The sequence below is a fragment of the Equus przewalskii genome, chromosome 6 (assembly GCF_037783145.1).
Source record: "Equus przewalskii isolate Varuska chromosome 6, EquPr2, whole genome shotgun sequence".
Taxonomy (NCBI): Eukaryota; Metazoa; Chordata; class Mammalia; order Perissodactyla; family Equidae; genus Equus; species Equus przewalskii.
In genome coordinates, this window is record NC_091836.1 from 23,223,740 (window position 1) to 23,239,624 (window position 15,885).

At 39.3% G+C, this 15,885-nt stretch overlaps 1 long non-coding RNA gene across 1 annotated transcript; it reads left to right on the forward strand.

The window, feature by feature from the left end:
• Positions 1-1,146: 1,146 nt before the first annotated feature.
• LOC103540825 (uncharacterized) lies at positions 1,147-12,975 on the forward strand. The gene is made up of 4 exons (XR_011540869.1): positions 1,147-2,000; positions 4,734-4,833; positions 6,193-6,308; positions 12,893-12,975. It is a non-coding gene; the product is annotated as an uncharacterized lncRNA (long non-coding RNA).
• The last annotated feature ends 2,910 nt before the right edge of the window (positions 12,976-15,885 follow it).

The following is a 15,885-nucleotide window of genomic DNA, read 5'->3' on the forward strand; positions in this document are numbered from 1 at the left end:
AGAGGTTGCTGAGGGAACCTGGAACCACACCCATCATCCTTGGCTGGCCTTCCTGCCTGTGAGCTCCATCCTGCACTATGTGATGCACGCATGGTGTTTGCCTGAGGGTTTCTTTTCCCAACTTTCATAATGGTTCCATTCATGTTGGAAAAGCACTTATTTTCTCTGTTTCAAAATTCTGTCTTTACAAAATGCTCTCTAAGCTGACAAGATTTGTAAATCAAAAAAGTCAGAAGGGGGAGTCATTTGAAAAATAGAAATTACAATGTATGCATTTCATTTTAATTAAATAAACATTAATATACATTCATTTGCCAATCTTTTGATGCAGGGCCAAGGCCTTTTCCTTAAGTCTAGATACACTGATTGGAGTTCAGTGGCCTCTCTTGTATAAATCACTACTGACTCCATTGCCTATAATTTCCATTTTGGGTTCTTTATAGTGGAATGCAAATGTAGAGAAACTTGAGAAGCATTCAAGTTTCCTAGGATTTGCATCCAATTTTTTTTTTTTTTTTACAGCTGTCTTGCTCACACTTTGCTGTCTGACAGCAAATTTTCATAGTGACTTATCCTCACTGAATCTGTACAAAGTATTCAACTAGTTTTCTAGAAATAACCACCATTTTTCACATTTGTATTTACATTTCACGTTCATTCACATTCATATTTTATTGGTTTATATAGTATTTAAATTAAGAACTTATATTAATAAGAGCTAGCATAAGCAGGTTTGGAATAGCTTAACTTGTAAGAGCAAGGATGGGTGAACAGACAAGAGTGACGTACTAGTCTCTAGCCTTCGGCATGTCAAGGACATTGACGGTTATTACGGAAAGAATAGAGAACATCAGTTACATGCAGTTAAAGGAGTTAAACATGCTTCTAATACGATACATAAGCCTGTTAATTACATGTTTCAAATCCTATATATTTTTCTCTTCTTGATCTCTTAATTCTGAAAGAGATCACTTTAATTTGTCATTTTCTTGAGTAACATATCCTGAAGTTAGTATATATCCTGAGGATATGTTAGCTGCAAAAAGAAGTATAACGTTTTTTCACCAGATACTGTAAGTTTTGTCCATGTATATATCCTTGACCCATTTTCATGCTATTAACTTTGAATTTTATTGTGTTTTATATTACTATTTCACATCTTTATTTTTGTTAATATTTACCTGTCTGTGTCTATTGGTTAACTTTAACACTTCCACGTCACTTGATTTTAGGAATACTTCTTATATTAAGATATGCTTTGATTTATTCCTGCTATACTTCTTTGTGTGTGTTTGTTTGTAAGATTGATCACCTTTTCTTTGTTCCTTTTCTTCCTTCTAGCGTAGCATTTTGTAACCCTGGAGGCATACTAGAATCACCTAGCAACCTTTCAGAAACAATTTGATGCCTAAACTTTACCCCAGAACCTCAGAGGAGGAGAGTGTTCTCAGTGTGTAAAAAGATTCTGATATGCAGTCAGTGTTGGAAACCCTAGAGTCTACTATTTCTGTTCCTGCAATGCTTCCCCTTAAAGTCTCAACAGTCGCATTTAAATTTATAGTTTTCTATCAATGAATAGACTGAAACAGTTGTGGCAGTCAAGGTAAAATCAGAGAGGCAGAACTAAGAGTGATAGAGAATAAGGGACTCATAGGGATTCAGTCTCAGGCAGTTGTGTTTGCTGGCGGAGCAATCTGTGGCCCTGCCTCTGGTGTCCGGCCTGAAGTCATTGTAGGTTAGCCACACCAGCAGTTGGGAAGGAAGGCTGAACAAGAACAGAAGCAGAGACAAACTGGAAACCTCTAGGAAGAAAAAATGGAGGCTGCATCTGTCTCTCATTACTTTACCTTAGATGACTTGGATGACCTGAAGCCTGCGGGCGTAGCTGGCACTCTTGGCTTAGAACTACACGTATGTTTGGGCCAGGACTCAGAGAAGTTGGAGGAAATGTGGCAGGAGCTGGAGGAGCCATAGGCCGGGTGCTGCCCCACACCAACAAGGTGAGCCAGGAGATCAGCAACAATGTGCACGAGGTACGCAGTGCCTGGCACCCTCCACCAGTCTTCCAGAGTGTAAGAAATATGGCCGCTGCTTTCCTTCTGACTAACAAATCTCAAGCAAATTTCTCTTGTGGTCAACTGCATCGCAATTCTGACTCTAACTACTAGGAGTTAGAGGCTTAGTCCTCTAGGAGACTGCCCTCATTTCAGACACCAACCACAAACTCAGAGATTCCCAGGCCACCCGCACTTCTGACCAATTGGTTACAAACTTGGGGGTTCCCACTAGCCCCTTCAGATTTTATAAGTCACTAGAGTGATTCACAGAACTCAGGAAGGAGCTATACTTATGGTTGCACTTTTATTACAGCAAAAGGATATAAATCAAAACAGACAAAAGAAGAGATGTATAGGGTGGAGTCTGGGAGGGTCTCCAATGGGAAGCTTCCATGTCACCTCCCCATGGAATCAGGATGCATCATCCTCCTGGCACATCAGTGTGTATTACCAGCCAGGAAGCTTATCCAAGCTCTGTGTCAAGTTTTATTGGGTTTCATTACACAGGTATGATTGCTTGAATTCTTGGCCATAGATTGAACTCGATTTCTAGCCCCATTCCCTCCCAGGACGTCAGACTGATATCATGTGGCTCAAAGCCTCAATCCTCTAATCACATGGTTGCTCTTTCCAGTATGGCCAGCCCCCATCTTGAAACTGTCTAGGGGCCCACCATCAATAACGAAGGCACTCCTATCACTTGGGAAATGCCAAGAATTTAGAGGTTCCCTCCCAGGAACCGGGAATGAAGGTCAGTCAAATTCCTTACACTACAACACCAACTCTAAGTGGGAACTAGACAGAGAAGGGAATTCTGGGAAACAGTTCCCTTTAGCTAACGATGACACAGTACAAAACCACCCCAGCAGTATTATGTCTGACTCCCCTGCATGCCACCAAGAGAATACCTGTAACATACTTCTACTTTCCCTGCTGTCCTCTCCCACCGCAGCTACAGACCTCCTCCAATACTTTATCACAATCACTTAGATTTTAGTTTCAGATTGCCATTAATATTTTTAAATATTATCCCTTCTCTTGACAAGGAGTTATTTCTTAACTCCTTATTTATTATACTATATTGTAACTTTTTATAACTATAGATTTATTATATTATATTGTATAATATTTGAAATAAATAAAAAAATATTTAAAATTTCACACGTCTAAGGAGAAAGCTGGATTACCTGAGAAATTTAAAACGATGTATATCATATTTGCTTTGGGTCTTGGTATATTTACATGTAGATGGGAATGACTTTTTCCCAACAGATAACATTTATTGAGCGTTCAACTTATGACTGTTTTGCAGAAGAGAAAGTTAACTTAGAGAATTTAGATAACTTCTCCGAGATGACACAGTGGTGGAGACTCGATTCATAGCCAGTCAGTCTGATCCCAGAGATCAATCAAGCTTTTAACTATTCTTGTTTTACTCATGTGTGACAGCACCAAAGATAGATCAAATGTTTGGAATTCTTGCATTTCACATTTAAAATGAGAAATTATTTATTTTTATAATTTTGGTATTTTTTTCCTTCTGTAAATAATAGTAAAACGATGCCAGCGAGGGGCCGGCTCAGTGGTGCAGTGGTTAAGTGCGCACGTTCCGCTTCGGTGGCCCAGGGTTCGCAGGTTCGGATCCTGGGTGTGGACATGGCACTGCTTGGCAAGCCATGCTGTGGCAGGCGTCCCACATATAAAGTAGAGGAAGATGGGCACGGATGTTAGCTTAGGGCCAGTCTTCCTCAGCAAAAAGAGGAGGACTGGCAGTAGTTAGCTCAGGGCTAATCTTCCTCAAAAAAAAAAAAAAAATGCCAGCGATATAACTGCTTCTGCCACAATTACAGTTGTAGATAGTTTTTATTCTCAATAAATGAAAAAATCAAATTGGATAGAATCTTTATTATATTTATCTTAATATTTGTTTTTGAAATACAAAGACCTATTGATACACCATTTAAAATGTGTTTATTAGTGTTACTTTAAAAATTTTTTATTTCTTTGAATAGATTTGCATGGTTCAAAGCTAAAACTGTATTAAAAGGTGTATGTTGAGAAGTCTTGCACCCACTCCTGTCCTGTCCCTTCCACCTCATTAACTACCAGATCCCAGTAAGGAACCACTTTATTAGTTTGTGTCCTTCAATTATTTATTTATTTTTTTCGCTGGGATAGATTTGCCTTGAGCTAATATCTGTTGCCAATCTTCCTCCTCCGTTTTTTTCCCCTCCCCAAAGCCCCATTACATAGTCGTATACTCTAGTTGTAAGTCCTTCTAGTTCTTTTATGTGAGCCACTGCCACAGCATGGCTACTGAAAGACAGGTGTGGTTCCACGCCCGGAACCAAACCAGGGCTGCTGAAGCAGAGCACGCCAAACTTTAACCACTAGGCCATCGGGGCTGGCTCCAATCATTTCTTTATGAAAATATATTTTCATTTTCCCTCTTTTCTTTCATATGTTGCTTTTTTGCACTTAACAATATAACCTGGAGATCTTGATTTGTGATTATTTGAATGCAGTGTGTGTGTGTGTGTGTGTGCGCGCGCAAGGAAGATTGGCCCTGAGCTAACATCTGCTGCCAGTCTTTCTCTTTTTGCTTGAGGAAGATTGTTGCTGAGTTAACATGTGTGCCAATCTTCCTCTGCTTTTTCATATGGGATGCCACCACAGCATGGCTTGACAAGTGGTGCTAGGTCTGTGCCATGGATCTGAACCTGCAAACCCTGGGCCGCCAAAGTGGACTGTGTGAACCCAACCACTACACCACCAGGTCAGTCCCTTGAATGCAATTTTTACATACCTGTTAAAGAACATCCTTCAGCAAATTTGCAGAATTATTATGATTTTTATGTGCCTTATTACCTTGTTTTATTTCAACATCAGTGCACCTTATAATTTCTTTTTAAACAAATATAATAAGTATAATGTTTCTCAGATGCATTAATATTTCTTTGTTTAAGAAACAGAGGCTGGCCCAGTTCCTGTTGGTGAAGGTAAAAATGTATGTATCTCATTAGTTCCCAGTTATGTAACAAACCACTCCAAAACCCAGTGGCTAAAAAAAACAATCATTTGGCCAGGACTCAACTGGGCTGGCTCTTCTTTGCTTCACTTAGCATTTGAGGTGACTCAGATGGGGACTGCAGGATCCAGTTTGAAGATGAGAGGTGCTGAAATACCCACTTTGAAGATGACTGACTCACACAGCTGTCAAGATGGTGCTGGCGATTGGCTGGGGGCTCAGGCAGGGCTGGAACCCGGGTGCTCTGGTTCCTCTCCATGTGGGCCTGCTTGGGCTTCCTTTCAGCATGGTGGCTGGGATCCAAGAGCGAGCATCCCAAGAGAGCAAGGTGGAAGTATATGGCATTTTACGATCTAGCTTGCAAATCACTTCTGCTATACTCTGTTGGTCAAGGCAGTCACAGTGGTCCACCCATGTTCAAAGAGAGGGGCCACAGGGCCCACTGAGCAATCAGAGGAGTTTGAAGGTCATACTGCAAGAAAAGAATGTGGAACAGAAGCTATTGTTATGACCATCTTTTAAAAATTTAATCTGCCACACCATTCTTCCAGGAGCTGAATTCTGCCAACAATACCACTAAAAGCAACTACTATTGTTCCTTTCTAGCAATTCAATGTTTAATTTTTTCTCATTTAAGTGCTTAATCCATTTAGATTTTATTCTGGTGTAAATTGTAAAGTCAATTGAATTTTTTTCCAGACTTTTTTCTACCCAGTTGCTGACAATATTATTAACCCATCTTTTCCTCTCTTATATGAAATGGTGTCATTATCATATTCTAAATTCCTCCATTGTATTAGGTCTATTTCTGGACTGTATAGTCTATATTTAAATGTCTGGCTATTCATGCCCTAAAACCTAACTATTGCAGGGCTAGTTTCTCCCCCAACCCATCATTTTTCTTTTTCAGAATTTTGCTGGCTAATTCTTTCATGCTTATATTTCTATGTGAACTTTATAATCACCTTGTCTAGTTTTAAACCAGTCTATTGGTATTTCCATCAAAATAGTAATTATTTTTTAGTTTATTTTTTTTTGTGAGGAAGAGTGGCCCTGAGCTAACATCTGTGCCACTCTTCCTCTATTTTATGTGGGATGCCACCACAGTGTGGCTTGATGAGCGGTGCTAGGTCTGAAACTGGAATCTGAACCTGAGAACCCGGGCCACTGAAGCAGAGCACGCGACCTTAACTGCTATGCCACCAAGCGGGCCCCTCAAAACGGTAATTATTGATTTTTAAATTAATGTTATTAATGAGTTTGCATATTTTTGCCTCTTTGTATCAGCCAATTATATTTCTTTATGAATTGTCTGTTCATATCCTTTGTCCATTTTCCATTAGGGTTTTGATTCTTATTATTGACCTGTGAAAGCTTTTTGTATTTAAGAATACCAGAGCTTTGTTTAAAATGTTTCTTGTGTTTTCTCCAATCAGTTAATTTTGCTTCTGATGTTTTTTAAGTCTTAAAATAAATAATAAACATGTGTTGGTGCTGGCCCAGTGGCGCAGCGGTTGAGTTCGCACATTCCACTTCTCAGCATCCTGGGGTTCGCCGGTTCGGATCCTGGGTGTGGACATGGTACCGTTTGGCAAAAGCCATGCTGTGGTAGGCGTCCCACATATAAAGTAAAGGAAGATGGGCATGGATGTTAGCTCAGGGCCAGGCTTCCTCAGCAAAAAGAGGAGGATTGGCAGTAGTTAGCCCAGGGCTAATCCTCCTCCAATAATAATAATAATAATAATAATAAACGTGTGTGTGTTTGTATCTGTGCATGCACGTGCGCGGGTAGGGGGAGTGAAAGCTAACGATCTTTTCTTACGTGGTTTATTCTGCTATTTGAGATTTATATATTCTTTCTCTACTCCAAAATAAATGAAACACTTTTTTCACGATTTTTTGACTTTGCTTTTATATTTACCTGTTTAATCCATTTAAAATTTATTTTAGTATATTGTATGAAGTTCTGATTGAACTGTTTTTTTCCCTAGTCAGTTTCTCCAACACTATTAAACAAATGCCTTATTTAACTATTTTTTCAGAATTCAAAATATGATCAAGAAAAGACTATGTTTCAAGTCTGAAGAAAAATCCAATATTGATTTTGACTGTGATCGTGTGAAGCCTGTAAACTAATGTAGGATGTGGCCTGAATGTGAAATGATTTGTTGCAGAGTGTAAGCACAAGTCACAGGCATAAGTCCTCTAGTTTATATTTTAAGAAGGTAGAGCCTTCTGCCAAATTTGATGATCTATAAGTTTTTGTGTTCTTTTGAGGAATATTAGCCCTGACCTAACATCTGCCACCAATCTTCTTTTTTGCTGAGGAAGACTGGGCCTGAGCTAACATCCCTACCCATCTTCCTCTACTTTATATGTGGGACGCCTGGCACAGCGTGGCTTGCCAAGCAGTGCCATGTCCGCACCCAGGATTCGAACCCGCGAATCCTGGGCTGCTGAAAGGGAACATGCAAACTTAACCGATGCACCACCGGGCCAGCCCCTCACATAATTTTTTCTAAAGAAATAAATAGGTGATTAGTGTCAGAGCAGCCCCTAAAACCAAATAACCTAAAAACAAAGAGTCAACTTAAACAGGGCAGTGGGAAAAGCCCAGTGCCGAAAAGTTCATTGGACATATTTATAGTTCTGTTTTCTGTCTCACTCAACTGACTCTTCTAGAAACATAACACAAAAGAAGGAATGGAAGGATAGTGGTTTTTGAATTGCGAAACATCCTGTTTTCTGTTTGTTATGCCCCTTGGGGAATTTTAAGAAGAGCCTAAAAAAAAAAGTTTCTATTAAAACAAAACATTCTCAAATATCTGCCAAAATGTATTTTCTCAGGGAGAAGCAAATGTAATAAATACTAATAAATGGTTATAATAAATAGTTAATACTAAATAGTTGTCATTTATGGAGAGTTTATAATGTGGCAGGCGCATATGCTGATTAAATCTTCACAGCAGCTCTAAAAAGTAGGAAGTAGTTGTTGCTTTCATTTTATAAGCGAAGAGAAAGAGATTGACACAGTTCTCGTGACGAGCCCACGGTCACACAGTGGTAGAGGCAGCTTGAATGCAGACCTTTCTGCTTCCCAAACCCATGCTCTCAAACACTCCAGCAGCACACCTTCTGCTTCTTTTTTTCCAGATGAAGTGTTTCACTTTGGCAATAACTGTTTAGATGTGGCCAAAAAAGTGATAATTTATTAATTGTTTTATGTCTGTAATTTTTCAGTCCACATCCTTTCTCCTCAAAATGCAATTCATAGACTATTTTAAGGTCAACGGAGAATCAGAAGATAGGAAATGGAAGATGTCTTCCTGTTCAGAATATTTAGGATTAGTAACCAAAGTGTTCTCTAAAGTGAAGCATGTATTTCTTACTGCTTTTATAGGAAGCCAAATAGATAAAATAAATTCCAACAATGAAATAGTACGGAGGAGTTCACAGAGTCTGCATTTAAAGCAATACTTAAATTTAAAAGTACCACTTGGATAATTTTTGTAAAATAAAATGAATTTGTGCAATTACGTGAAAGAAACAGGTCATGAAAATTTTTCGTTGTGGCAGGAGGTGACTAAAACTCCAAGGTAAATGCTAAGCTCTGAAGACCGTCTGATTTCATGAACATGCTTCTGGTGTATTAGTTTACTCTTATTTGTTGTTAATAACAATTTAAAAAGTACAGAAAGCCCATTTGATTTAAGCTGATTATGCAATTTTCCCAGCAATTATGTTTACACATGAAGTTTGCTTGTTGTTGCAAGATTTCTCCCCTTTCAAAACTACATACTGAGTGTTATGCTTATTTAAAATTTAATGCAAGAGTTTGAAGATGGTACTTAATTTACTACGTAGAAATAAAGTTACCGTTGTCAGCACTTATGTTTGGAAAATTTTGTCAGGGTAATTTAATTATTTTAGAAAACAGTGATCATTCAAAGGAGATTTCACCTGGTAAAATGATAATTCTAAGGCTTGTCCCAACAGCTGTGCTTCTGTGTTTTGTTCTTCCAGAAACTTCTGCATACATCCTTACCTGCTTCACTCCTCTCTCCACTGCTTTCCCTTTCATTTCTTGAAGATTTTCTTTATCAGTGGCAGTGCAGTCTTTACTCTTAACAAACTTGTCTGCTCCTTTACTCCTTTCCTTCTGCTCTCTCCAAGGTATCAAGAAAGAACCTTTATTACCTGCTTTGTCAACTTGCAATTTTCTTGTTTCTTAAGCTGCAGCAGAATTTTGTGCTCTAATGACCAAATACAGTGACATCTTTCAGACCTCATCCTCAATTTGAGACTAATGACCTCACACCTTTGTGCAAACGTTTTCTTCCTTTATTTTCTGTAACGCTGCATTTTCTTGAACCTCTTCCTACCATTTTGACCAACAGTTATCTGTTTCTTTCTGAATTCCTTTCTTCACTCATGCTTTAAATATAGGCCATCTCCCAAGCGAGTTCTGTAGGGGTTAGGAATTGTGTTAGGTCATAAAAAACAGAGGCTCAAAATAGTGGTTTAACAAAGTAGAGATTTTTCTTTCACCAAACCAAGTTTCTAGCTAGTATGGAAGCTCCTCCAAGTCACCATGCATGGAGAGACCAAGGTTGCTCCGATCTTTCCGCGTCACCATCCTCACCACCATTCCCAGGCTCAAGATCACATCATGTTCCAGGACAGATGCCGGCGCTGCAGCCACCGTGCCAAAATTCCAGATATCGGGAAGGATGAAAAACACCTCCCAGTTACATCAATACCTTTCAAGACACCTTTTGGAAATCTGATAACATCATTGGCTAGAACTTATTCACATGACCACACCCCGCCACAAGGATGGCAAAGTGCCCTGTTATTAATGAAGAAAGAGAGAAGCGTATTTGATAGGTAATGACCAGTCTCTGCCACAATCTATTTTCTCAAATGCTGGCTACATGATCAGAAATGATCAGTTTTGGGGCCGGCCTGGTGGCGCAGTGGTTAAGTTTGAAGGTTCCACTTCGGCAGCCTGGGGTTCGCCGGTTCAGATCTGGGGTGTGGACATGGCACCGCTTGGCAAGCCATGTTGTGGTAGGCGTCCCACATATAAAGTAGAGGAAGATGGGCACGGATGTTAACTCAGGGTCAGGCTTCCTCAGTAAAAAGAGGAGGATTGGTGGCAGATGTTAGCTCAGGGCTAGTCTTCCTAAAAAAAAAAATAAACAATACCAACGATTTACTTATACTATTTATTAAGCACCTACCATGTGCCAGGTATTGTCTTCCCTTTACACATATGATCTCAAAATTTTACAATAATTCTTCAAATGAATTTGTGCTGTTACGGCTTTAAAGATAAGGGACATTAGTCTCAGAGATTAGAGTCAGCTAGTTTAAGGAGATATCGATAGAAATTAGCTGAGATGGGGTTTGAATTCAGTTGGTTTGTCTCCGAAGCCTATTGTTGTTTTCATTACACACGGCCCACGTTGAATGTTCGTGCTCATATTCTTTCATCCAATACTTATTTAGACTGCTCTAGATCGATGTCATAATTTTCAGTGGCATTTACATTGGACTATTCAGAATTGTGTAACTGTCTACATTTGGCTGCAATGACAATTATTAATTGATTCAAGCTTTTATCAAGACACCTAGAGATCACCAGGTAAACTGGTCACACAGGGAGGTGGTTTATCAGCAGCCTGTGGGCGCATATGAGGTCACACTGACCGAAACAACTCAAACGTAACTCTCCCATGCCCTCCACTTGAACAACACAGGACCTCAGCAAAGGCCCGAGAAGCCTCCTGCCCAGGTATTCCTAGGGTTCCCAAACAAGTCCACTCCCCAGGACACTGCCTTTGCACTGGGTTGCCCATGTCGAATTTCTGTCCCAAATTTTAAAATTTTTCTCCACCTTTTTTATGGAGAAATAAGAGAGGCCAGTCGCAAGAGGCCAGGACTATTATACCAGGGGTACTTCTTCCACATGGAAGCAAATATCGGGAGTGAGAAGGAACTTTCCTCTCTACTCCCCATCCCTGCTACCGCCTAGCTTCAGTTTTGTCTTTTTTCCCCCCTTCTTCTTCTTTTCCCCAAAGCCCCCCAGAACATAGTTGTATGTTCTAGTTGTGGTCCCTCTGGTTGTGCTGTGTGGGATGCCACCTCAATATGACCTGATGAGTGGTGCCATGTCCACGCCCAGGATCCAAACCAATGAAACCCTGGGCTGCCAAAGTGGAGTGCACGAACTTAATCCCTCGGCCCCGGGGCCGGCCCCAGTTTTGTCTTTTTTTATTTTGTTGTGCTAGAGGAGAACTCAAGCAGTGTTGTGTGATGCCATTATCCTATGTTCTTTTTATTGAAAGAGTTCTTTTAGAATACCTGCAGCCTCTCTGTTCTCCATAGGACTTAGACATGAGTCGAGTAGGGACTAAGGCAGGAGACAAATCCACGTGCTAGACACTGTGCTGTCAGAATTATCCTTTTTCTCCCTCTGACTTAGCTTTTGTGCTCCATTGTGCTCTGTTTCTGGCTGCTTCTTCCTTTAGCTGAGTTCTCTCCCAGGAGACTCCTTACTCTTTCAAGAAACAGACTTCTGGTAGGTCTGCTTCCCCAGTTTGTTCAATATGCGCAAAGATGTACAAATCAAGCTGAGAATCTTCTTTATGTGCTCATTAGGTTTAAAAATTTGCAAAAACTAGGATTCTCAAGGTTGGCATGGACCTCTAGCTGACGTTTTTAGGCAGCTTGCAATCTCCGTCCCTCCCATAGCTTCAGCTGTTCTCTCTGTGCAGATGACTTCCAAGTTCATGTGTTTATTCCTGCCCTCTTTCTAGCTGGCTGCTGGATATCTCTGTGTAGTTGTCCCCCTCAAAGGGCAACTTGGACCTTTCTAAAACTGAACTCATCAACTTACCTGTTCTTCCTGCAATTTGTTCTCTCCACTGGCTTTCTGTCTTATTTTAAAGGCTAATCATCCTCGTTGCTTAGGTCCAGGATATTCTATCTGGGATATTCTTATCTACAATATCTGTTGACAAAGTTCTCTCCTTGCAGAATCTAATCCAATTTCCATCCTCCTGTATCTCTTTGGTCAAAATGAATCCCTTTCCACTATATTCCCACAGCACTCTACAATTTTTTTCTTTTTTTTTTTTTGGTGAGGAAGATTGGCCCTGAGCTAACATCTGTGGCAATCTTCCTCTATTTTATATGTGGGACACCACCACAGCATGGCTTGATAAGCAGTGTGTAGGTCCGCGCCTGGGATCCAAACCCATGAACCTGGGCTGCCAAAGTGGAAGGCATGAACTTAACCTTTATGCCACAAGGCCAGCCCTCTATAATTCTTCAGAGCATTGGCACAATCTTCCTGGTATTAAATTTTGTATCTCCTGATAGGCTTACAGAAATAAATTAAGTGAACACTTACTATATATTAGATATTCTATATGTTTTGTTTAATCATCATACAACCCATTTTACAGATGGAAAAATTAAGGCTGTTTTCTTATCTGCAAAACAAACAACTCTAAACTCAAAATGAATCACCTTATTCTTAGATATTCACTATCTTAATATATTAAATACCTATAGTGTCTGGTATAATAAATATCAGCGTAATGTATTTTGAACTGAATTATTGTGTTTGTTGTACTGAATTGAGATAAAATGCCATTAAAATTTCATGAAAACCTTCAGGGTGTTCAGTGTGTACAAGGTGTACTTTGAAGATTATAAGTTTGGCTTCTATTTTTACTCTAGATTTTTTACAGTGATAGAAAGTAAAGGCAAAGATTTATCATCCTTTATTCCTCCCCAGACCACTAGAAGGAAGTAAACAGCAGTTATCAGTTATCAGCAGTAAACCTGATGTCAACACGTCTCAGGAGAAAGTTTCAGAAAGCAGGAAAAGAAGAAATATTATCATCAACCAGTAAGTATTCATGAGGTACCTACAGCCTATTTAAAATGTTTTATAAACTGTAGGACAGTTTGCAGTGTGAGATAATCTCATTACTTTGTCACTACTAATTAGTACCAATACCATTAGTATACGGCTCTGTGCTAGTCCTGTAAAAGTATAAAAATAAATGGATTCTGGAAATTAAAGTCCAGTGTAATACGATGGTGATAAAGCATATCAGATAAAGCTCACTCGGAACATAATTGTAACAATGTTAGGTTTATGAACTCACTGTAACAGTTAACAGGAAGAACCAGGAGCCTCTCTTAAGAGGGAGTAGGGAAGGGCTTTTTAAAAATAGGGTTTGGGATAATTCTGAAGAGGAGCCAGAGGGAGTGGGGATCACCTCTAGATTGACTATCACAGTAATCTTTGTTCAGGAGGTGAGAGGACAAAGCAGGGTTGGGGAAGTCCCGGTAAGAAAGCAGCAATTAAAAAGACAAAATTAAAATCCATGCAAATATTTATAATAGCCAAAGGGTAGAGGCAACTCATGTGTCCTTGACTGATGAATGGATAAACAAGGTGTGCTAGGTACATACATGCAATGGAATATTATTTAGCCTTAAAAAGGAAGGAAATTCTGATATGTGCTACGATATGGATGAACTTTGATGACATTATGCTAAGTGAAAGAACCCAGACACAAAAGGACAAATACTGTATGATTCCACTGATATGAAGCACCCAGTGTCATCAACTTCACAGGGATAGAAAGTAGAATGGAGGTCGCAGGGGCTAGGAGGGGGATGGATGGAAGTGGGGAGTTAGTGTTCAACGGGTATGGAACTTTCTGTTTGGGAAGAGGAAAAAGTTCTGGAGATGGATGGTGGTGATGGTTGCAGAAAAATGTGAATGTACTTAATGCCACTGAACCGTACACTTAAAAGTGGCTAAAGTGGTAAATTTTATGTTATGTATATTTTACCACAATTTAAAAAAGAATTTAAAAAGCAGTAGTGATTTCTCAAAAAGGGGAGGGTTTGTGTGCCCTTGGCCATGTCCTGTTAGAAACACTGTCATAGATTCTGTTAGAACCGTCACAGTCTGACTACCAGCAGTGTTGAGAAGCTGACTCAGGGTCCTGTTTCCCTAGAAACTACAAAGTTAAGATAAATGTGGAATGTTGTGTCTGAGAACATTTTATCTGAATCTCTGCCCCTAGGTTGGAAATTGAGGCAGCTTCTCTGTGTCAAAGTGAATCACATGGCTCAGATTCCTTATATAAGAGGAGATGGTGCATTCTACTAAAATGACTTCAGAGAGCAGAGCTTATCTGAGCCTATGATTTTAGAAAACAAGATTTCTTGCTACTATGCCCCTGATGTTAATTAACAAAAGCAGTTTTTACAGCTTCACAACAGAATTGAAAAAGCAACGTCTCTGACCAGAGTGGTGTGGCTTGGAGATAGATTCTGCTAAAAAAAAGAAAAAGGAAAGAAATGATCGAGTCCACTGTGGGCTGAGGTTGCTTTCAGATTCTAGGTCCCTTACTCTCTTCCTCTTTACATGGTTTGAATTTGTGAATTTGGTGCATACATTGCTCTGCCTTGGGATATATCTTTAAGATTACCAATCTAATGATATTATACACAAAACCCAATAAACTATACATCTCCTTACATTGTGACACCACTCATCGAAAATGTGTCTTTATTGTTATAATAAAAGTACATCACTATCAAAACTGAAGTTTCAAAACTGTCCACACATAAAATTATGATCATAAATTTTCAGGATATAAGTTCTTAAATGTAAATAGCATTTTCTAAGTTGTAAATTGTCACAAAACTGATCCATGTTTCAGGAGTAACTTTGAAAACAAAAGGTGTTTTTTGAAATTTAAAGAAATAATAATACTTTAGGAGAATGATAAAAAAACGAATTAAAGTTTTCTATACTTCAACTGATTCTACTTTCTATAAATCAAGTTTAGAACTAAGAAAAAACTAAAGAAGAAATGTAGACTATTTCTTATAAAGCAGGCTATAAATAAAAAGCTTTGGCAAAACAGTGTGACTCATCAGGCAAAGCAGTTACAATATACACACATTGTGCACAACATAAGTCTTGATATGTATACAATGTGTGCACACGATTTGATTACCTTTCAAAGACAGTTTCTCTGGCAGGTGGTGGGGTAGGTACACCAAAGGAGCTGAAGGCGGAATCCAGTACACTACACACTATCCTTACAGCTCTAATTAGGCAACAAAGTTTCTCTCTCACAAAACCAGCTCAGCAGGTATGAATTACTACCAAACTCTGTAATTACTGGCAATATGGCTTCCAGAAAAATACATAGAGGATATAATTCCAGGAGGAGACCAATGTTTGTGACACAGTCACACCCTGCACACAAACTTGCTACTAAATAGCCAAGTTTTAAGAGACTCAGGCAATTTGACACTCCAGGATCAAAAGGTCCTGTTGGTGGCCATCTCTACTTGCTGAAATAATGGAAACTATAGCTGTCACTGGAGAAGATTAAAGATACCTTGATCAAAACCAAGAATGGGCAGAGCAGTTTTCAGTTCATCTTAATTTAATTTGCTGCAAAGATTCGTTGTACAAGATTTAACCTTGAGAACTTGTAAGGGTGGAGTAGGAAGTCATTACAGTAGTCCTCTCCCCAAATGGGATGGTGTGCTATATGGCTTCAGTTACCTATGGTCAACCACCTGAAAATAACACTGTGTCACAATGCCTGCGTCATTCACCTCACTTCATCTCATCACCTAGGCATTATGTCATCTCACATCATCAAAAGAAGGGTGAGTACAGTACAGTAAAATATTTTGAGACCACATTCACATAACTTTCATTACAGTATTTTGTTATAATTATTC